The following is a 23,326-nucleotide window of genomic DNA, read 5'->3' as shown; positions in this document are numbered from 1 at the left end:
TGTCTTTCATTTAATATAATTAATTCAAAAATGAAGGAACTTACTTTCCTCATTAGTATTTAAATATTTCCTCTGCCTAGTGATGACCGATGTACAGTGAGAAAACTGATTTAATAAAAAGACATTTTAATTTTCTGAAACAATAAATTACAAAGTGGCATTTTGCTCTACGAAAGAATGCAGAATCCAGCATAATTAAAAACATCAAGTATCATGATTACAGAGGACACCTGTTGCCTTTGTTGCATCTATTTCTTTTGTTCCGTAATAGCAGCCCACTTTTCTGTGAGAAACCCTGTCCCCTTTCTCTCAGTCCACCAGCTGATTCTACCCTCAATACCAAGGATGGACACATGACTTAGGCCTGGCCAATCAAAGCATTGCATTCTCCCATGCCACACTGATTGGTTCACAGATACATACATGTCCCAAGAGAGGCCAATGAGATTTAATGCCAAGACTTTTGCACAAAGTGCCCTCTTTTTGCTAAAGATGCTGAGGAGACGGTTGCTTCTGGCTGTCTTTACTATCACCTGGGGACAATATACTTCAGAAAGAAGACACCACAGGAGAAAACAATGAAGAAAATAAAATCTTACATATTCCTGATGCTATTATTTGAGTAGGTTCAGGATGAGCAGGTTGGTCTTACCAGCCTGTCCCTGTCATATGGTCTTACCCTGCTGCAGGCCATCCAGCTCCTCTTGACTCCTTGTTTCCAGTCTTCTTGATAATTCTGTGAACACCTGATACCATTTTTGGCTTAAGTAGAATAGAGTCAGTAGAGTCAATGTTTTTGCAACTAAGAACTCTAACTAGCCCAATGGGCAAACAATTTTAAGATCTTGGGGTGGAAAAGGCCTACCTAGAAAGATAGATCTGTTTACATAACAATCTAAAAATGGTAATACGATAAGGAAAAATAAGTATGTGAATATGCAATTCACAAAAGAATACCAGTTAATATATACATTTAAGAATATTTAAATTAATGAGAAGAAAAAAATGAAAAGAAAGTATTGGTCTCCCGAAACAACAAATCTTGAAAAGGCAAAAAACATTTCTGTGTTGTTTATTACTGGAACTTTAGCATACACTGGCAAATAGTACACACTCAGATATTTATTAAATAAACAAATGAATCAGTTTAGAAAAGAAAGCAATTCGGTATAATAAACAGACCTTCTCATGCACTGTAGTAGAAGCACATACTGGTACACAGATATTGGAGAGCAAGTTGGCAATATCATATCATAAAAGGTTTTAACGTACATTCTGCTAGACTCAGCAAGCCCATACCTACAAATTTATCTTACTGGAAAAAATTTTTTAAAAGTATGCAAGATATAAGTGATGTTCCCAGCAGTACACTGCTTCCAAGAGGACTGATACAAAACAATACAAATGTCTGGCAATAAAGGTTTATTAAATAAATTACTTTATATCCATTCACATTGAAATACTATGCTGCTGTTTAAAAAGATAATATATTTTGACATGGAAAGAGGTCCATGACTGAAAACAACAGAAAGCAAAATAGCATCTACACTATGACTTTATTTAATAAAGTTATTTATTTCTATATATTCCCTGGGGGAGTCTAGAAGCTTATCCATTGAAATGATGCCAGTGGATTCTGAATGCAGGGCTTAGGGAAGTTTATACACTCATGGTTTGGATCTTTTGAACAAATACGTATCTTTATAAACATAGCAAAAATAATAATAAATGACACATACACACAAACACACAGAATTAGTGCAATTTCCCAATGCATTACATTTAATATGTAGTCAGATAAAACATGAAAGAATCTTAACCTTTTCATTACGGCAATGTAAGGCTAAAAATTTACCAAACTAATAGGGAATAAAATCCTTCCTTTTCATTCTAGAGATGTAAGACCCCAGGGAAAGACATAGGCTAGAGCAGCTACCAGGTAAAGCACCCTGAGAAGAGAACTTGTTTAAATCTTATAAATGTTGCTCTTCTAAGTTAACACGAAAAGCAAAGAAACAGAAAAAGCTATGAAGGAACAAACCAAGGCCATCAGTTGTTCAGATGTTCATTACATCAATTCTGACCGGTCAGAAAACTACACTTGAAAACACATCCAAAATGCAATGAAATTATTTTGTCTGAAACCACCAGAATGTCTTTTATTTTGCTACAAACTCAAACATATTCACCCACTACTATACCCAAATCCTCAAACATATAATCAATTTTAAAAGTTGTAAGTAAATACATACATATTGGAATGTATGGAAGGCAAGATTGATGACAAGAAGAGGTAATGCAATACAAACTGTCAGTCTAGTAAATAGTACAACCAGAGCATCTGAAAATCTTGTTTCAATGGCCCGTAGTATTATGAAGCACTTAACAAGAATTCTATCTTTGAAACAGAAACCTCTCGGCAGGGTACCACAACTTGTACAATAAATCCAAGTTAATATTGTGACTGCTTCTTCACTCCTTTAAAAATTAAGGTCTATAGGGAATTCAAGCATGCTAAACTCCATCTCAGAATTTACGTATTCAAGTATAGGCAGTGTGTATAGTGGTTAAGGCCCTGGGGGCAAATGGTATGAGTACAAGTCTTGGCTCTGCCACATATTAGCTATGAAATCCTGGGCAAAATAAGACCTGCTTCAGAGCTGTGATGATTAATTGAGTTAATACACACAAAGCACTTAGAACAGTTCCTGACTCAGAGAATGCTAAAAAAATATTAGCTATTACATGATTATGAGGCATAAAAATGATTCTAGTACTCTAATGCTGTGAGATAGCCATGGAACTAATGAAGTAAATTTAAGTTTTAAGACATTTTATAATTCAGCTCATTATGGCTCTGACTTTTTAAGGAAGTGGTTAATAATTAATTTTAATTATTTGAGTTGCTTTAAAACTCTGCATTAACTAAATCTTATTCATAAGATTATATAGCACGACAGTTTCTAAGAGCTCAGAGGTTTAATCGAATTATTTATTTTCTGAACCAAAATAAGATAATTTTTTTTCAAATAGATAATTTAAAGTGAATATGTTTATTGGTTGCAGGTTTTACTCTGAAAAAAAAAAAAAACCTACGCAAACATGACACATACACTTCAAAGAAGTGGTAATGAGGCATTTATGCTACTAATTACTATAAATTAGAAAGGGACCATTGCAAAATCCAACTATATGAAAAGCATAGTACTAAAAAATGTCTAATCCTAGATGTACTCCATCCCCTCCCATTCTAGCAAAATGAAGCTTCTTTCTTTTTACTTCTTTATCACTCCATTATTACCCATCTCTTAATTTCAATAACACATCATTAGATTTCATTTCATTCCTCCATTTCAATAGGGATGCTCTTTTAAAATAAATATCTCTTCATTTTTGCAAAAACTCGTGAAGCCTAAATACTGGCCAACTCATCAGGTCATTTCACCTAAATATAGCACTGCTGGTTTAGATAGAGACAATCTATAAGACTCACACTACTAGAAATCTACTATATCTCAATGTATTTACCATTTATCTTAGTGCGAAGACCATGATTTTGTGTCTTGATCGGTGTTATTTGTTTTCTTCTGAGATTTGACACATCTCTTTGTGGCAGGTTCAATTGTTTAAAAGTCATTAATACAACCCCCTTTTTTGGTAGAGAAATGTCTGAATTTTGCCAGCAACTTCTTTCACTTGGTCCTCAATTTGAAAAAAAAAAGATGGTCTACTGGGCCATAGCATACGCTCTAGCAAAAGTCTGATCTTGTGCTGTAAATTATAGTCTAACTTCAAATCACACATATGAATCAGCACATGCCACTGTCACTAAAATTAACAATAATTTCTAACAGTATTGTTTTCCATGTATCAACTTACTTAGTCCTCACAATAAACCAAAGAGGTAGATATTATTTTCATGATGACTTAAATATGGGAAATCTGAGGAAAAGAGAGATTAAGTAACATGACCAAAGTCACAAATGTTGTGAGTGATGGTGACATGATTCGAATCCATGTGGTCTGAGCCAGGGCCCATTCTCTTAACCATTCTCAAAAACACTTTTGGGCAAGCAAGAAATAAAAATACAGTGCTGTGAGCTGTGTCACCATGCATTTAATTTACCCAAATTCAACTATATGTGTTCAGTTAAAAAAAAAAACAACAATAACTGGAAAATGACAATCTAGGTAGTATAGTCAATTGCCCTGTTTTACTCATCATATGCTCAGGATATAGACAGGAAACTAATGCTTATGTAAGCTTAGTCCAAGCTTAGTCCATTTCAGTACTTCTCTAATGATAGTATTTAATTAAGCTGAGTGTGGTTTTAGTGTAATGGGACATTTTTCATGTAGTATTAGTTATAGGCAAGTCGACCATTTCATCTGGTACTGAAGAAACAGTGATTATCCCATCGCTGCTGGGGAAAACCGGCTCTCTGGGGATATGGCATGTCAGTCCCCGCTGTGCACCTTCTTGAGGGATTAACAAGAGCAATTTTGACCAAATGCAATTTTGTAACTTCAAAACTTATCTCCTGCCTCAGATGCAACCCCACTATATGCATCAGCACTCTATGCATTACTTCAATAACAGTGAGTAACAGAGGCCAGATAATTACAGATGCAATTCACGCTCATCTAGGCCATTACTGGGGCTTTGCAGTTTCTTGCATTCCTCAGAGCATCTTTTCAGCTTTTCCCCCCACTTTCTACATAGTCAGATAAATCCACACCCCACTTAGTTAGTAGCTGACAACAACACTTACTTTATAAGAAGATGGGGGCCATGCAGCATTAATTCTCTCCATTTAGTTTACTTTCACCACAAAACTGTATCCTCATCCAGCCCCTCTTGCTACAAACTAGAATCTAGTCTCCTCACTTTACTGAAACTGTTCTTTCGAGAGCCACTGATGACTTGATGCCAAGTCCAATCATGTCTCAGACTTCATCATTCTCTCTCTATAGCAGTGATTCTCAACCCTGGCTACAAATTAGAAGCACAAAGAAAATACTGATGCCAGAGCCCCACTCACAGATTCCAATTTAATTGGTCTTGGGTTGGCAGAGGGCTGGGCACTTGCTTAGAGCTCCTCAGGAGACCTTAATGTGCAGCCAGGATCAAGAAGCACAGGTCTACAACACTGACTCGGTTGACTAGCTCAACTCTTCCACTTGCAACTCCTGGTTGCCATAATATCCTGCTCACTGGATATTTCTATTTCTCTATTTGATATCCTTACCTGGAGTCTCCTCCTGTTCCGTTTGCACTGTCAATTGTTCATTTTCCTCTCAACCCTTAATTTAAGGTGTATAACACTCTCAAATATCCATATCTAATACTGAACTCAAGCCTCAGCTCTAGACCCTCACCTCACATAGATGTTGTCCCTCTAAATTCAGACTCCACATTTCCAAAATCATCGTACTGTTCTAGTTGCCTCTCAGTCTCTTCCCATTCACTGCTCACTCACTACAACAAGTTTCCATGCCACTCCATCCAACAGGATCTTACAGTCAGCAAGGGCCTCCTTGGAACTTAGTTTTCCTGATCTCTGCAGTACTGTATACTACTAACCTTCTATCCTTTTTAAATGTTCTTCCCCTGGCTTCCAAAACACCTTATCATCAAGTTCCCTCTACTTCTCTGGCCACTTAGTCTCTTTTGGAGGCTCTTCTCCCTCAAGGTATTCTTAGGGATGCTGTCTCCACCTGCTCACTTATATCCTCTCCCTGTACATTCTCATCTATCCTACAACATTGATTTTGCACTATCTGCTGATGCCACGTATTTCTCCACCCAGATAGTCAGTGAGATTCAGAGTTACAAATTCAAGTGCCACACTTTACTTCTCCTCTGAGAAGTCTTATCCTCTTCTCGTGATGCCGCTCCTCAAACCTGCTGCTCTTCCTCTTTCTCAGTGAAAGGCGTCATCATCACCATCCAGGTTCCCAAGCTGGAAACCTGGGCATCACCTTCATCTCCTCCTCTTTTTAAACCCACTACATTTCAGCAAGCACCAAGTTCTGCCCATTCCGCCCCAATTGCTTCAGTTCAGGTCAAAAGCTGAGACTACTTCTTGCTTGATTTTTACGGCAACAAAATCCTAACTGTTCAGTGTGATCTCTCTACAAACGCGTATCTGATCACGTCACTCTGCTGCTTAGGACCATTCACGGTGGTGCATTTTATATAGGCATGGGAATCCTCAAACAGATTTATGGGATGAAATAAAATTCAAAAACGAATGCAGAAAAATAATTTTATATATGATAACATTCAAAGCAGCATTTAAAATCAGTGGAAGAAGATTCAATTAATGGGGTTGGGATAAATGACTATTTAGTTAGGAATAGTGAAAGTTGTATCCTTACCTTATATAATGAATGGGTATAAATTCCAGATAAATTAAAGATCTAAATGTAATAAAAGAAACCATAAAAGAACACAGAAAAAATATATGAGACTGTTTTCATGAATGTGGGGCTAAGTAAGGCACTTGAATAAAATGTCCAAACTCTTCAGAAGAACATACAAGGGCCCTTGCTTATAACTTTCTTAACATCATCCCTCTCTATTGCCCCTACCCCTCCTCTCCAGTCATGGGAATTTCTTGCTTCAGGAGATGCACCATGCATGTTCTCGCGCCTGAGGGCCTTTGCAATGTTCTCTTTGTCTTTTCTCTCTAATTTACTGAACAGTTCATCCTCTTCTCTCTGATTGTAAATGCTATGTTTATCACATATTAAATTTGGCTTTATTGCCCCCCCCCAACCGAATTTTTTCCAATTCTCTGATTTTTTGGGTCCCTCTTTTTGTCAATGCCATAATGCTTTAATTACTCAAGATTTAAAGTAGATGTTTATGCCTGCTATGATTATTCCTTTCATGCTTCTTTATTTGAATTTTGAGAAACACTGGAATCAGCTTATCAAATTCTATTAAAACCTCCATTAGGACCTTTGGTTGTAATGGCATTGAATCTATAGATTGCTTTGGGAAGACTTGGCATCTTTTCATCTAGGAATATGTTTATATATTTAGTCTTTCAGCAAAAAAAAATTTTTATAACATGTCTTATGGAATTATTATTAAAAATTTTCCTGGGTACTTTATAGTTTTAATTAATATGATTGGGGCTTTGTCTTTTTTATATTTTCAAAGAGATCACTGATGACGTGTTTGTGCAAACTTACTTTGCATCTTGCCACCTTACTATTTTCCCTTATTCTATTAAGCTAGTTCTACAGGAGAGTGAGAGTATTAGGTTCCACAGGAAAGAAAAAGACAGGTAGTTGAAGCACCTTTGTATGCAAGATAATGAGATCCAAATATGAGAAGTTGAGTTTAAAGTGACAATGTTATACTTACCTGGAGATGTCCTAAAAGTATACAGAAATACAGAACTGGAGAAGAGGGGAGAGGTGAGGGCTGTACAGATGTAGAAGTCATGTGCATACAGAAAATGCTCCTCGATTTTTTACAAAGGAATCAAAAACATACAATGGAGAAAGAAAGCCTCCTCAATAAACTGTGCTTGGAAAATTGGGAAGCCACATAGAAAAGAATGAAAACTGACTGCTGTCACCATACACAAAAATTAATTCAAAACGAGTCTAAAAATAAGACCTAAAATAATAAAATCATAGAAGAAAACATAGGTACTAAACTTAGGGACCTTGGTCTCAGAGGGGATTTTATGAATTTGACCTCAAAGGCAAGTGAAGCAAAAGCAAAAATAAATAAATGGGATTATATCAAACTATAAAGCTTCTGCACAGCAAAAAAAAAAACAAAAAAAAAACAAAAAAAAAAAAAAAAACATTGGTAAAATAAAAAGGCAACTGACCAAATGGGAGAAGATATTTGCAAACGATACCTCTGATAAGGGGTTAATATCCAAAAATAAAGAACTTATGCAACTCAACAACAACAAAAAACAAACAATCCAATTAAAAAATGGGCAGAGGATCCGAACAGACACTTCTCCAAAGAAGATATACAAACAGCCAACAGATATATGAAAAGATGCTCAACTTCACTAGCTGTTAGTGAAATGCGAATCAAAACTACAATGAGATACCACCTCACACCTGTTACAACGGCTATCATCAACAGGACAGATATGCACTACTGATGGGAATGTAAATTGGTACTGCTGCTATGGAAAACAGTATAAAGGGTCCTCAAAAAATTATGAATAGCGTTACCATATGATCCAGCGATCCCTCTTCTGTGTATCTACCCCCAAAATTTGAAAACATTTATTCATAAAAATATGTACCCCTACGCTCATTGTAGCATTATTTGTAATGGCCAAGACATGGAAACAACCGAACAGTCCTTCAACAGATGATTGGATAAAGATGTGATACATATATACAATGGAATACTACTTAGCCATAAGAAAAAATGAAATCTGCCACGTTGCAACAACGTGAATAGATCTTGAGAATATCGTGCTTAGTGAAATAAGTCAGATGGAAAATGTCAAGAACCATATGACTTCACTCATATGTCACATATAAAATTGAAAGCAACAAATGAACAAGACAGACGAATGAAAACTCACACACACAGACAACAGTATAGAAGGAAAGGGGGTGGGAGATAACAAGGCCAAAAATATGGTGACAGAATAAGGTCAAATATATGGTGACAGAAGATTTGACTTTGGGTGGTGAACACACAAAGCAATATGCAGATGATGTATCATATAACTGTACACTTGAAACCTATATAACTTATAATGAAGAAAAAACATCTTTGTATATTCCAAAATTCACTATTAAAAATAGAATGAAAAAGGAAGTTTTAAAAATTGTGCAGTGGTTTCATATTACAATTATTGAGTATAGACCTATACAACATACTTTTCCAAAAAGAATTTCAGGAGACTAAGGGTGGGTCTGACTGTAGGTCTAACTATTACAGTACTACCATGGGATTCACGTAAAAAAGAAAAAATGCTGGTGAACAAAAGTAAAGGCAGGAAACGGGTGGAGGGAAGGGGAAATGCTGAACTACAAGGTCATGGTCAGGAAACCAATTTGGCAAGGCATGTGGAAAACTAAGGCATATAGAATCAAGTACCACATACGGTGGTGCACAGTCCAAAGACAGCTTTGCTTTCAGTAATGGGACTCAAATGGCAGGGTGAAGGCCAATGTCTGTGACACACAAAGGGAACCACCTCAAAAGTCCCTGTCAAGCTCATTTCCTTTTAGCAACTCTCACTACTGGGACACACTTCCAAATAGAGCTCGGACAAAGGCTGCCTAGGTCCTAAGAAACGTGTTAGTAATAATAAATACCTAATGTTGATTGTCAGCAATGTACATAAAGTCCCCTTTTCCTTCATTTCCATTATTATTAAACAAGTGGAAGAACAATATCTATAAATCAGATAATAAAATTAAGATATAGTACATACATCCAAATCCTAATTTTATAAAAGAAAGGTATTTGTGTGTATATACATTATATACATATGTATGTTCATATTATGTGTTGTGTCTATTCATTGTAAAAACAACAGAAGAGCATTTGTCAAATTGTTAAAAGTAAATATCACTAAATATCAGAATGTAGCAGTTTTTATTTTTAACTTATTCTTTTCTATATTTTTACAGTTTTCAACAATGAATATATAATGATTTTGTAATAAAAAAAATCAAAGATCTTGATAACATTTTAACATTAAACCTTCTTCAAATTTTCAGACTATAAGTAATAAATAAAGGAAGATGTATACCTGAATGTCTCCTTTGGAGAAAGCTTAAATAAAAGAGTCTTTTAAGGACTAAGTGTGAAATCCACAGAAGTGTAGCAGCATGAAAGGGAATGTAACTGATTCTCTCATTATGTTCACAGAATGGGAAAGAGGTTCGAGAAGACGAGACAATCATTTCAGAAATGACCCCTTTAAAACGGCAAGTGAAAACAGGATCATACTTTTGGAAAATGAACGCATCATCTCAAATCAGTGTGGTGCACAGCATTAACTACAGGAGGAAGCTTCTTCCTAGGGCACTCACAGAGGAAGGGCAACATGGAAGCAGCTAAACCTGCCTTCCTTCAGACAGCTGTTTCCTGCTGGCTTCTTACCTTCCAGCCTTCCAGGTGTCTGGTCCTTTTAGAGGTCCTGTACCAAATCCTATGACCCATCCTCCCCTCCTGCCCTCCTCAGGACACAGACTCTTAAGGCTGGGAAAGCTGCTAAGTGGCCAAATTAGAGTCCTGTGATTTGAGGCTGGAAGTGGGTCCGCCAGAAGACAGCTGCCTAAAGCCAAGAGTAGTTTCCTTGTGACCAGATGTGAGAAATGGGTATGTTTATTTGCTCAACTGAACACATACTTAAGTATCTTCTATTGATGAGGCACATGCTAGGTGCTGTAAGGCATATAAAGAAAAACTACTTTCCTAAGGGAGCTAGTGTTGACAGAGGTGGTGGTAGGCAAATAAAGTTAAGTTATGAATTATGCAATACAATAATGAGAAGGAACACTGCATGGTGGGTGAGAGTCGGCTCTTGGGGTCAGAGGACTGAGTCCAAATCCCTGGCTTCCTAGCTGTGTGACCTTAAGCAAGTTACTTAACTTCTCTGTGTCTTAAGTTTCTTCACCTGTAAAATAATGATAATAGTGTTATCACCTCATAGGGTTCATGGGAAGAGTAGTTAAAGCATAAGGAGTGTAGAGCAGTACCTGGCACATAATAAAATGTATGCTATAATGTTGTGCCAACTATGTAACGATGTGCTAATATCTTATATTTTATACTACATAAGAGAGGCATTATTAGCCCTGTTTGTAGATGAGGAAACTGAGGGTCAGAGAATTAGGTAACCTAGATAAGATCTAGAGAGAGGAAGAATAGAGTTGTAATTGGAGCCCACATCTGCCTGAATGCAAAGCTTATGACTTTTATTACTACTATTATTACTATACAATAGCAGCAGCCAATATGTGTTTAGTATTTACCCTATACTAATTATTTTATGCATAATTGCAATTGATCTCATTAAGATACCATTTGACCCGTTTTACAGAAAGAAGAAGAAAGCCTGAGTGTAGAGAGGCCGGCACCCATGCTGGAAATCACTGAGCTGGTAAGTGCCAACAATCTGTGTCTCTGCCCTTTTCCAGTGCCAGAGCTCATCACCCCGGCTTAGTGGTGCTTCGACTGGGGAGCTTGAAAAAGAGAGAGATTTTAGAGGGTCCTTCCCCTAGAGGTTTCTGACTCAATCTGGGGTGGGGAGCCCAGGCAGCACTCTAACCTCCTTACCAATGGTTCTCATAAATAAGCCTGCAAAGGCATGTTTTGTCGTAGGTCTTTAATGCTGAGGTAAAAAGTTTATACTCAATTCATCTAGAAATGAGGAGTCAGTTAAGGTTTTTCAGTGAGGTTTTTCAGTAAGCAGTGTTTTAGGAAAATTAATATGGGAGTAATGAATAGGATGGGCTGGAGGGGAAAGAAAAGTGTGGCAAGGACCGACTGGCAAGGAGACTATTCTAAGCCACAAAGCTTATTTTAGTCTTAACACAGCTGTATATCAGACGCAGAAAATAAGTCCTTGGAAAAAGACTCACCTGAACACAAAATGACTTGCAGCTTGCAAAAAATAGCATTTTAATATTCCAGATCTATATGTAATAACTCTAATAAAAGTTGGGTTTTTCTTTTTTAAAATAAACAAAAGAAACAGACACATGTTTATGCACAAGTATCAATTTTTAAAAAATAAACTCTAAGACATACTAGGTATGTAAATATGATTGAATTGATCTAGCATATGATGGAAAAAAGAAAAATTAGGATTTTTTTAGGGATTTATAGTTTTTTTAAAAACAGTGACAAACTTTCTGGAAATATTGAAGAAAACAGAAAATAATGTATGGGATTTATTTTATACAATAAAGAATATAGCTTATTTGGATAATTATAAATTCAGGAACTGGACTTATTTTTAATTTAGATTACAAATGTAAACATATTTATGAGATGCTAAATATAAGGGAATAATAGTTTTTGTCAATTTGAGATTAAAAACTAAAAGTGTGGTAAAATAGGAAAGTTTTACAGTTTCTAGGTTTATTATGCGTGTTGAGCAGATACAGAAAGTATTCATTTTCAGAAAGGAACTGAAACAAGCACCATTCAGCTATCGTACCCTTGACTAAATAAATCTACTCCTAGGAATCTATTGTAGGGAAGTAATTGAATAAAAGCAAAAAGGCATCTATAGAAGATACACAATGCAGTGCTTCTCTAATACCTAAAAATAAGAAACAATCTAATAATGTAGCATTAAAGAACTGCTTGATAAATGATTTATAAACAGAATATTTATAATATTAAACACAATATAGAAATGCAAGAAAATGATTGTTATAGTTTAACTGCATATTCCAGAACATATCATTTTATAGATATTATTTAAACCTATATAAAAACATACATACATGGAATAAGGCAAATGTCAAAAGTAAAAACAGTAGTTTGAGGGTTGTGATTAGGTGTCTTTCTTAAAATAAAAACTTTTAATATTGTTCTATTGTCTTTTTATTGCCTTCCTATCCATATCAATTTTTCAATTTCTTTTCAGTGGAGAAAACTTCCCAAAGGAGAGCCACCTCCCATCCCTAATCTCACTATAACTTCGCCCATGTATGATTTTGCCTAATTAGTCTTATTTCTAAGGCAACACTAACAATAGCCTTTCGTCTCATTCTTAATATTTGCATTAGTTAAAAATAACATCAATCACTATCCTTTCTCAAGAGTCTGAGTGCAGAGCCCTCCAGGCAAATCAAAGAGAGGTGCTGCCTCACCCATGTGCCTTCCTTAATTTTTAGATAGAAGTTCTGCAGCCACATGGGTTGACTTACAACAAAACCCTTCCTACTTCTAAATAAAAAATTTCTCTGTGCTCATAAGTGAAAATGCACTCAGATTCTCCCAAAGAGTTCATTTTATCTGGGACATTAGGTAAATAATGCCTGACGAAGGAAGAATGAGATTCAGGGAATTGAGAGTTGCAGATGGTTTTCCAGAGAAGTCTTTCTACTGCCAGGTTTTAGAAATAATTTGGGAGGAATCAACAGTTATGAGCGGGTTGCAACAGAAACATTTTATCTTAATTTTTCCAGTCTTCTACATTCAATTTCAGGGAGGAAAAAAAAAAAAACAACAACAAAAAACTCAGAGAATAAAAAGGTAGTTTTTTAAAAAAAATTTCCACCTTTTGTCTGTACCTTTGCATCTCTAGGGATAATCCAAACGGTGGTTTGAAATGGGCCGACATAGATTTTGCAGAATAATATGCAGACATTTGGCAACAGTGGGTCAAGTAAAAGAAGGAGTTTCTTCTCCCCTGATCAGGCCACCTCCCCTCCCATTTCTCATTCTCTCCAGGTCACCCCACCACCATTGTTCGTTGTTCAGCACATGCTATTCCCTCACTCCTTCACATAGCCTCTTTTCTTCAGAAAAGACATATGTCTACGAAAACACATCTGCTTCCAGTCCTCTCCCATCAGTGTACCATCAGATTCAGCTTCCTAAGATCAGCTCTATCCACATCACCCTTCTCTTTGAATCCTGCACTACCTTGCCAAATTCAACTGCATGAACTTCAGCTCTCTCCTCAGCTGGTCTATCTATTGTTCCTATGTGTCTTGAGCTTTCCATTTCCGAGTTTTGCTCCTAACATTCCCTCTCTCCGAAATGCCTTTCCTCTCTTCACCCTCATTGTCCAAAGTCCTACCCATCCTTTACGATTCAGTTCAGATTGCACTTCTTTCAAAAAGCCTTTCCTGCTGGCACTCATGAGATGCTTTGTCCTTCCTCTGAACTGTCATGCCAATTTATGCCTCCATGATGGCATTCATGAGATCTTGGAAATTTTTTAATTATTTATGAATAAAGCTTATTTCTCCACCTGAACAGCATTGACAATAGCATCTCTTCTACACCCCTCATGACTGTTGAATCAATGAAGGGCCAAGTTTTGATGAAGTTAAGACTGCGTACGCACATATGTGTGTGTATGTGTGTATAAAAAGTTCTCACTTGTTTAGAACTTGGAATGGGCAGGTTTCCAGGCTAACCTTCACAAGTGTACTTAACCCACATGAGGTGCTGCTGGGTCTTACCCCCTAAGAGATCCAGATTTAAGGGACTGGGGCAGAGCCCAAGCATGGGTACATTTTTAAGCTCTGCAGGTGATTCAATGTGCAGCCAGAGGGCAGGTACATTATTAACAGTGCCTGCCTGAGTTTGAGGTCCTAGCAGCAATGTGTATGTGGTTCAATAGGGAGGAGGAAGAATAATAATCCTCCCCCTTTTCTGGAGGAAGAATGCACCAGTCCCACTTTTTAGTCTTCCTCTCCCCATTTCCCAGGACATTATGATGCTCTAAATCACCTTGACCTGCCCTTTTCCCTAGCACCTCCCTGCTAAGAGTTCCCTACTGTCCTACCCTGTCAAAATGTCAGCTCCTCCAGGGAGTAGAGTTCAATTAGATATCTGGAATAAAGCACTGTCATAAAAATAATTTACACTGTAGGGATCATTAATGAATCTTTTAGTTGTCTGCATGTGTGATAAAGAGCTACCATCTACTGAGAGCTTACTATATCCCAGGTGTGGAGCAGCCATGTACACTGTATATGGGAATTAATTTAATGCTAGAGTAACCCTGGGAGGCAGGTACAATTATTTCCATTCACGGAAGACAAAACAGACTTGCCAGGCGGAGTAAAGCAACCTGCTCAAAGGACACAGAGCTGGGAGGTAGTAATGCCCAGTTTCAAGTCTGAAGTGTCCAACTCCAAACTCATGCTCTTATCCTCCTTGCAATATGTTAAAGACTCTTGCTGCCCTGCACTTGTTACTCTGTTCAATGGCACTTGACAAGGATGAAAAAGAAAAGGCACGTTGGTGGTGGGCGAGAGGACAGGAAACCACTACAGTATGACCAGATGGGCTCTGTTTCTGGGGTCCACATCCCTGGTCACTGTTTTCATAAACTTTTCCTCCTTCCTCCACTCTGACCCTCAGATTCTCTATGAGCACTGACAACACTTTCCATGGCAGCAACATCTGGGCCTGGTTAGAAGCGGGAAATTGGGCAAGAGCAGAAGCCATTTGTATATAGGGGTTGCTTATAATTAGACTGCCCTATTTGAAATGTATCAGGAAAAATGCAATTAGTAGACTCATTTCTTAGATTTCTGTTATATTTCACTTGTGAAAATACTTTGATTAAGACCCAAATCTTATAAATAAGATACTGGTAGGAGTTAATGAGAAAAATATTGACCAAAGTGGATCCTGGTTGTGAAATATAGGATTTATAATATCAAAAAATGTTTTTATTTACTCAGGGACACTAACATCCAACGAAGATAAGTATTACTTAAAAAAAAAAAAGAAAAGAAAGAAAAGAAAAAGATTAGCCCGGACAACTATAAAAAGAGCCCTAATTTATTTCTAATTACCCCACTCTGCTGCCAGAGATTCTTAGTCGCTTTCATGAAGATTTCGCACATCCATTTAAATCAGAGCTGGTTCTATGAGCAAGTCACTTCACACATCCTGCAGAGTCCAGGCAATCTTTGCCTGATCTGTTGCAATCAAGCTGGATAATTCTTTTCTCTTAGTGCGCACACTCTTCCACACACAAATCCTGAGTGTGTGAACCTCTGCCAAGGAACAAAAGGACAGTCCTGTTGGGAGATCGGGTACATCTGAAAGTGAATCAGTTTTATCTGCAGTCCAGCTCCACCACTTTCTGGTCGTCCTGACAGCTAATACGTGGAGGATAAATACTCCTCTTGCTTATATGGCACGTGGGTTCATGTGGAAGGCTTTGATTAGTAGCATCGAATGCACATCTCAGTGGACTCAGTTTCTAACAGACAAAATTGAAATTGAGTCTTTGTGGTTTTCTAAAGGTTCTCATTCCATCTCAGAACATCAGGAAGCACAGTAGATGGTGCTCAAGTCTATTCAGAACACTGACGTTCCTCATCCAAAGTGCGAGAGCTTGGCTTATGGCAGGAGGACCAATGAGGCAAAGAAAAGATGTCCGGATTTTGATGACTATCTTGAGTCTCTTACAATTAAACTTAGCTTCATGGGAAAAGCAAATTCTAGGAATCATGAAATCAAGACTACTCCTGGCTTTGCTACTGAATTCCTGATCTTTTCTGTGCCTAGGTTTTCTTATCTATGAAATAGAATTATGAGTACATGTTGTGCTTAATTCAGTGTTATAGAGATAAAATTAGACAACTAAAGTGATAAATGTTCTAAAAGCATGACCATAAGATAATTCAGTAATGCCAAAATCTTATTACTATTTTTTATTTCATTTACAGTGACCATAGTCTAAAAATTTAATAGTGGCAAAAGTTAGAAATGGTTTATTCTCCATTTGTGTCCTTATTCAAGTCACTTTTCATTTTGTTTCCCCCTTCCAGAACATAAGGATAGGGGAACAGCTTCGATGGTAAGTTTCCTAAGTCTCAAATAACTAAGTACTATGTAAAGTTTTGAATTAAAAAAAAAAAAAAGTTTCCCACTAATTCTCACTGCTTCCTATGTTAGTAACTGGGAGCGGGGAAATGCACTGGAAGTAACTGAATTTCTACCTTAACCAAAGCAACCACAACCCAAAAAGCAGAAAAGGTTGGAGATACATCCCGCACACAATACAAAAAGGCAAGCACAAAGGGTTCCTGCCTTCTCAACACTCTTTATCTCTCTAACTCAGAAACAATGCTACTAAAATTAAGAGAATTGAACTTTTAAATAATAGAGATATAGAAAAGTGCATAAATATAAAAGAACAAATTCTCATAATTATAGAACAAACGTTCTACCCAGGCCAAGAAACAGAACGCTGTTAGCGTCCCAAATGCACTCTCCCTACCATGTGCCCTTCCTTGATCACATGCCCTTCCCCCACCCCTGCTCACATGCATTTATCCTGATGCATCCTGGTGTACCTTGGAGCACAGAGCGGTGCATTCTCTAGGGCAGTAGTTCTCAAGCATGGTCCAACTCCTGGAGTGGGGAGGGGTCCTAGGACCCCTGGGGAACTCTAGACCTCTTCAGAGGGCCCACAAAGTCAAAACTATTCTTACAATAGTTCTAAGATATTATTTGCCTTTTTCACTGTTGGATGAGTTCAGAACGACATGAACAAAGGCTGTAGAACCAAACTGCACCAGCACTCCTTGTATTCCTCACCTCTACATTCTGAACAAAATATGCCAGGTTCATGATAAAATGTCCTTAGTGAAGCAGTAAAAGTATTAATTTTGTTAAATCTCTGCCCCTTTAAAATGTACAAATTACCAGATATAAATACAGTCATGAAAATATAAAGTACAGCACGGGAATATAGCCAACAATATTGTAATAACTATGTGCAGTGTCAGATGGGTACTAGACTTATCAGGGTGATCATTTTGGAAGTTACAGAAATGTCTAATCGCTATATTGTACACCTGAAATTAATATTACATGCCAATAGTAATTTGAAAAATAAAAAAGTTTAAAAAAATCTCTACCCTTCAGTACATGTCTTTTTAATATTCTGTGTGACGAAATGAGAGAGTACACATAAAGCACTTCTGCTACATACCAAGGTACAAAGGTTGCCTAGAGAAAGGCACTTGAGCAATTGTTTGCCTTTGAGCTGGGTGACTGTAGCTGCCTTTTTTAATGGGACACCATTTTTACTGAAAGAGTGACAGTCAGACAAACTATGGTTATTCAGACTTGAGTATCTGGCAGACAAGTCAGCCTATCACTTCAAGAAAAACAACTGACAGTTTGGGTGCCAGTGATAAAATTTGAGCTTTCAAGTGAAAATTAGAATTTTAGAAAACTTGTATCTGCCACTAAGTGCTTGACAGCTTCCCAATACTTAAACACTTTTCTGATGAGATCAGTAGTAAAGTTAAAGAATGTGACATTTTAATATTGTATAATGAAATGTGTCAACAATGAAAAGATTCGCATAACTGAGTAAACCAATATTTCCAAATTATCAATGTATGATGTTACAAAGTCATGCATGAGTAAAAATCTATTCAACATGCACAGTAAACTAAAAGATTTTAATGTAACAAAATAATTAAAAGTTTATTGCTATGGTTTCAGATCATAATTTTACATTGCTACCAACCTACCAAAGAAACTACCATCTGCAGTTTTAGTTGAGTAGCAAGGAAGAAAATCTACTATTGTTTGAAAAGGTTTTTAAAATAATCCTCCTTTTTCCAACAATAAATCTGTGTGAGGCCACATTTTCTTTGTATACTTCAACCAAAACAACATACCGCAACAAAAGCAGATATGAGAATCCACCTGTTTTCCATTAAGGTAGACATCAAATAGATTTGCAAAACTGTAAAACAATGCCACTCTTCCCTCTAATTTTTTGTTTTGATAAAATTTATTTTTCATAAAAGTAAGTTATTTTAACATGTAATGAGGTTTTTAATGAATATTTCAAAACTTCTCTATTTTTAATATGGTAGATATCAATAAATACGATCCACATAAACAAAAACTCTTTGAGGTCTTCAACAATTTTTAAAAGTGTACAGTGGGACTGAAAGGTTTAAGGAACTGCTACTCTAAAGTATAAATCTAGGAGTGAACATCCTGGATCGCAGGATATCTTATCCTCAGCATCACTAGATACTGCCAAACTTTTTCCTAACATGGTTGTACCAATTTACACTCCACCAATGGTTCTTTATATATTCTGAAGTCCTTTGTCTACTAAATGTGTTCTAAATATCTTTCCCAATCTACTGTTTCCAATCTTATTGAACAAAAGTTCATCAAGAGTAGTCAGATTGACCGTTTGCAGAAAGGAACTCAACCACTCTTTTCTGCATCTTCTTATGTCTCATTCAAGAGTCATCCTACACTACTGCTGTCAAGTTTCATCTGAATTTCTCAGTTCAACTTAAGAGATAGAAGCCTGAGGATTCAAATGTTTCAATAGAAGATCAAAAACAAGAGACCTTAGGTTTTCAATTGACTCTTAGATAAGTAAAGCTATTATCCAATCCTTCATAGTATTACGATGATCAGAAAAGCCACCCTTCAAGCTGCCACAATAAAGTTTTCAAGAAAGTAGTGCCAATGTTTTGTTTTAAGACAGAACCGAAAGCACTTTGGGGAATTTTCTAGGTCCACAGGATTTCAGTATTTCTCAGCAAAAAGTGAGTCCAAAACAGAGTAGAGTGCGCTGATTGCATTTGTTTTACTAACTTTACAAAAGGGTTGGGAGTTGGTTCCGGATTTTTCTTCGTTGGAAATGCACAGTCATGTCTACCGGGAGAACTGAAAAGGGCATTTCTGTCACATTTCTGTCCCCCGTTGAGACCCTAGCATCTTTCTAGAATGTAAGTTATTTCTTCAACAAAACTGAATACATATCCATGCCCAAATGTCTATTTATACATGAAGTTACCTACCTGCTACTTTTAATGTCTAGCTTATTATTTTTCAAACTATAGACCATTATCCATTGAGTTATACAATTAGGTGGATTATAATCAGTATTTTTTTTAATGAACTGCAATAGGATATAATAAAAAATATCAGAATGCCTCCACATAGTGAAGGTGAGTATTGTTTCATGAAATTTTTTTTTCAATTAACCACGTGTGTATATGTGTGCCTCAATGTAAAATGTATTTTTCATTATAAGTTTCCATCAAAATATTTAAAAGGCACTCGTCTGACATGTAGTAAGCATACATGCTGGGGGATTTTCTTCCCAACAACCATCTCTTATCCTGGGAAGGGCCGCTCATTTCCATTCGTATGGCTAAACACACGTGTTGCCATGTTTCTAAGTGATGCCACCTCCCTGAGCCCTGCCGAGTGACCCAGGGATTAACACACGTTCCATATTGATCTGAGGAGTTCCTTGCCTATAATTTTCTTTTTAAATCTGACATCAAGAGAACTTTTCAGGGACAGAAGCTATAAGACAAACTGTTGGTGGCCATGTTTCCAACCATGTGGAAAAATGGTCTGCCATGTGAAGGAATGAAGCAAACATACAGATAGAAGCTGAGATGAAAGATGGAGAGTTCTGGCTACGTTTAGGCCAAATGCAATACTGCCCACAGTTTGGTGGTCCAAGCCTTTATTAGCTTCTGTTAAGTCAGTAAGTCTCTGTTTGCTAAGATAGACTGATAGGTTTCTGACACTTTCAGTCAAACCGATAGACATGCGACGCCTGTTTTTCTCCTAAAGTGATGAATTGAAAATTTAAATCCCAATGAATAATTAATTGGGTTCTTGCCCTAAACTTGATGGAACTAACCCCTGCTCCACCATTTATCATCTAAGAGGGAAAACTGGCGCAACTCATAAAAAGCTACAAATATGAAAAGATTGTTATTGAAATCAACTTTGGTCTTCCCTATCAAAATGAAACGAAGGACATTTTGGGGTAATCATGGTAAGTGGAGGTCGGACCCTCAAAGCCTCTTCAGTGGAGTTCACATATGCACCATTTATAATACTCTGCTTCTGTCTTTGGCCTGAAATAAAAGCAGTGAGATACATCATGGTAAAAAGTACTGTACAGACATTAGTCAATGGGGTATCTGTTTCTTTTTTTTTTTTTTTTTAAAGCTAACCCCAAACCATTCCATCAAGTTCTAAAGCCCTGAAGAACGGATGAGGGCAAGATCACCTCATTATAACCAAGTATATGCTGAGTATGATTCAAGGACTTTGAGACAGAAACGTGAGAGAATAAACAGAGTTTGACTGAAGAGCACAACCTGGAGATGACAGAGGTGGGCACAATCCAAGCCAAGAGACTAGGAAAACGGAATGCAGTTTTTAAATTTCAGAGAAACCTCCCTTCTTCTAAAAATATAAATACAGCTTCCTCCTGGATCTGCTTTCCTGGAGGCTTGCTTGCCCTTGAAATTTATAATTCAACCGCCTCTGTGTGTACCTTTGTGAATATTTCATGCAGAACACTGCAGAAACTGACCCATTTACACAATGTAGCTTGTTCAGCTTTAGTGGTAACTACTGAGAAAGACGAATTTAATTCTGGTGCAAGTTAGGTCTGTAAAGGCATTCCGTGAGTATTTTTTCTGGCAAAGTGATCTCATTATATAAAATGGAACTTGTAATTATTCTGATCAATTATTCTGCATTCTCTATCAAGTCAGCTTGACTTGGAGACTGCCCAAATTATCAGGAGTTTCAAAAAGGCTTTCCAGGTTGTAGGCTGAACAGCTTTTACAGAAGGCCAGCAAGCATGTGACTTGCTTGCCACCAGCTCTCTGAAAATTTACACCAAGGAGTTAAAAGTTATTAGCAGAACTTTTATAACAAGGCATGAGTAATACATGATTTTCTCAGTCAAAACTTCTAGGGACAATGCCTAAAGAGAAAGCTGGTGTTAACAATCACAATTTAATTTGCTTTTAATCTTCATACTTCAGTTTCTCAAGGATGAGCAGCATTATTCTGAAAGGTTCCAAAATGGTCACAGTTGTCATTTTTCTTACAAATAGAAGGTCAGAAAAGAAAGCGCTTCTTCATACATGTTTCCAGAAGACTGAGACCAAATCTGGGTTATCCATGAATCTATCTATGACATTCTTAGTCTTTTAAATGGCTGAACACTTAGCACTGGGTGCTTTTTACCCTGGATTAAGTCTCCCCTAGATCCTAAACTCCTGCAGGGCTGCTTCCAGCACAGGGCTTTGCAAAGGGTAGACGCTCAGGAACATCTGCTGGAAGCTCAAGTCAAATTAGCTCCTGGGATGAGAACTGCAGCCTCTCTTTAAGCAGGTGTCTTTTTCAAAAGAAAGAGCACATTGGTCTGAGTCTGGGGAAACGGGCCTTAGTCGCTCGCTGCATTGACTAGAGTTTCACTTTCCTTATGAAGGGCTTTACAGTCTAGATTTTTTTTAAAAGGTACATTGAAACTAAATGGTCCTTAATTTTCATTCTGTGCTACTATTCTGATTCTAAATAAGAAATAATAAGGCTCCTCTTTTTTTTTATTGGATTATTAATGTCAAAGTCAATCAAGAAGCTGCTCTTTGATGATGTATAAGTGTTTACTGTGAGTAACATGACTGGTCACTAAGCTGCATTTGCTGACTGTGGTTTTCTGTGTAGCTATGAGCGAGAATGCAGAAGATCATAACGCCGGACGTTATCAATGTGCTCCTTCCTAGCTCAATGAACGGAATAGTGGAGCGGAAGTCAAAAATCGGGGATTCTAGTTGCAGCTCTAGTTGTGAACTGCTTACTAGCTGTGTGCCATTCAACAAGTCAGAATTCTGTTTCCTCATTTATCAAGGAGAAGGGCAATATCTCACAAGGTGGCTGCAGCTGCGGCTATTAAATAAAATAATGACCCTGAGAATGTTTATCCACTGCAACGCACCATACAAATCCAGGTGGTATGCCTATTTGTAACATATCTGCCAAAATGATATTGTTCAAACTCTAAAGAGTTAAAATAAAGGGCTAATGCTTTTATGAAGGGTTAAAGTTAAAATTCTACTTTGTTTTCTGCTCATATTATATCCACTGTGGAAGAGACAGGAAGATGATTACCTAAGAATTAAAATCTAAGCCCTACTTGGCTCTCCCACGGCTCTACCGCTGACTTCAGTTATCTCACATCTGTCCTCTGCCTGCCCTACTATTTGTTCACAATTACAAACAGCCTCTTGCAGTAGTGAGAAACTCCACTGCTGTTAAATGATAAACGGAGACACTTTAGGCCTCAGTTTTTTAACTTAATGTAGGGTTGGGCAGATCTCCTGCAGCCATTCCTGTAAGAAGTGGGTGTGGGTTTCCCCCAAGGGCAGTGCTGGGGAAGCCCGGGGTACACCGCAGGGGCAGCGCACTGCAAAGGCCGTTCCCTCCTGCAGCCTGCAGCCTGCAGCCTGCAGCCGACCCAGGACCCAGACGTTGAGACTTCCCTGAACAACAGAAATGAGGGGCTTGGACTGGCAGCTGTTCCTCGTTGCCTTATTCTTTGTCACTCACTGAAAGAAGTGAAAGATGGGGGAAGGTCGTGACTTGTTTTCTTTGTTAAAGCAGATTTTTATGAATTTCACCTCTCTAGTCCTTCAACCTGTTGTAATTTTAAAAACCAGCAGTATTGTCTTTTAAAGACAAAAGTATTTTTTTCCATTTAATGAAATCAAATAAAAAAGAAACAGCTCTTTTAGTTAATTTTAAGTTATGCAATAAAATGTTTCTTTCAACCCCAATGCACTTTTTCCT

The 23,326-nt window shown here is 37.3% G+C and overlaps 1 protein-coding gene and 1 long non-coding RNA gene across 4 annotated transcripts in view; one reads left to right on the top strand and one right to left on the bottom strand.

Moving 5' to 3' along the window:
* Nucleotides 1–11,550, top strand: part of LOC111732385 — a 51,911-nt gene extending 40,361 nt beyond the window's left edge. The window contains exon 3 of the long non-coding RNA XR_002777532.1: nucleotides 9,881–11,550. This is a non-coding gene — a long non-coding RNA (uncharacterized LOC111732385). The remainder of the gene's footprint in view (nucleotides 1–9,880) is intronic.
* SERTAD2 (SERTA domain containing 2) overlaps nucleotides 1–23,326 on the bottom strand; it is a 107,726-nt gene that overhangs the window by 66,050 nt on the left and 18,350 nt on the right. The window contains exon 2 of one of the 3 annotated variants that reach the window (XM_011381860.2): nucleotides 15,511–15,714. The exons of the other annotated variants lie outside the window; for them this stretch is intronic. The gene's annotated coding sequence lies outside the window, so the exon portion shown is untranslated. The remainder of the gene's footprint in view (nucleotides 1–15,510; nucleotides 15,715–23,326) is intronic. 3 annotated transcript variants of the gene reach the window in all.

Source organism: Pteropus vampyrus, unplaced genomic scaffold (assembly GCF_000151845.1).
Source record: "Pteropus vampyrus isolate Shadow unplaced genomic scaffold, Pvam_2.0 Scaffold453, whole genome shotgun sequence".
Classification (NCBI taxonomy): Eukaryota; Metazoa; Chordata; class Mammalia; order Chiroptera; family Pteropodidae; genus Pteropus; species Pteropus vampyrus.
The sequence above is the reverse complement of the archived record's forward strand: the minus strand, read 5'-3'. Positions and strand labels throughout refer to the sequence as shown.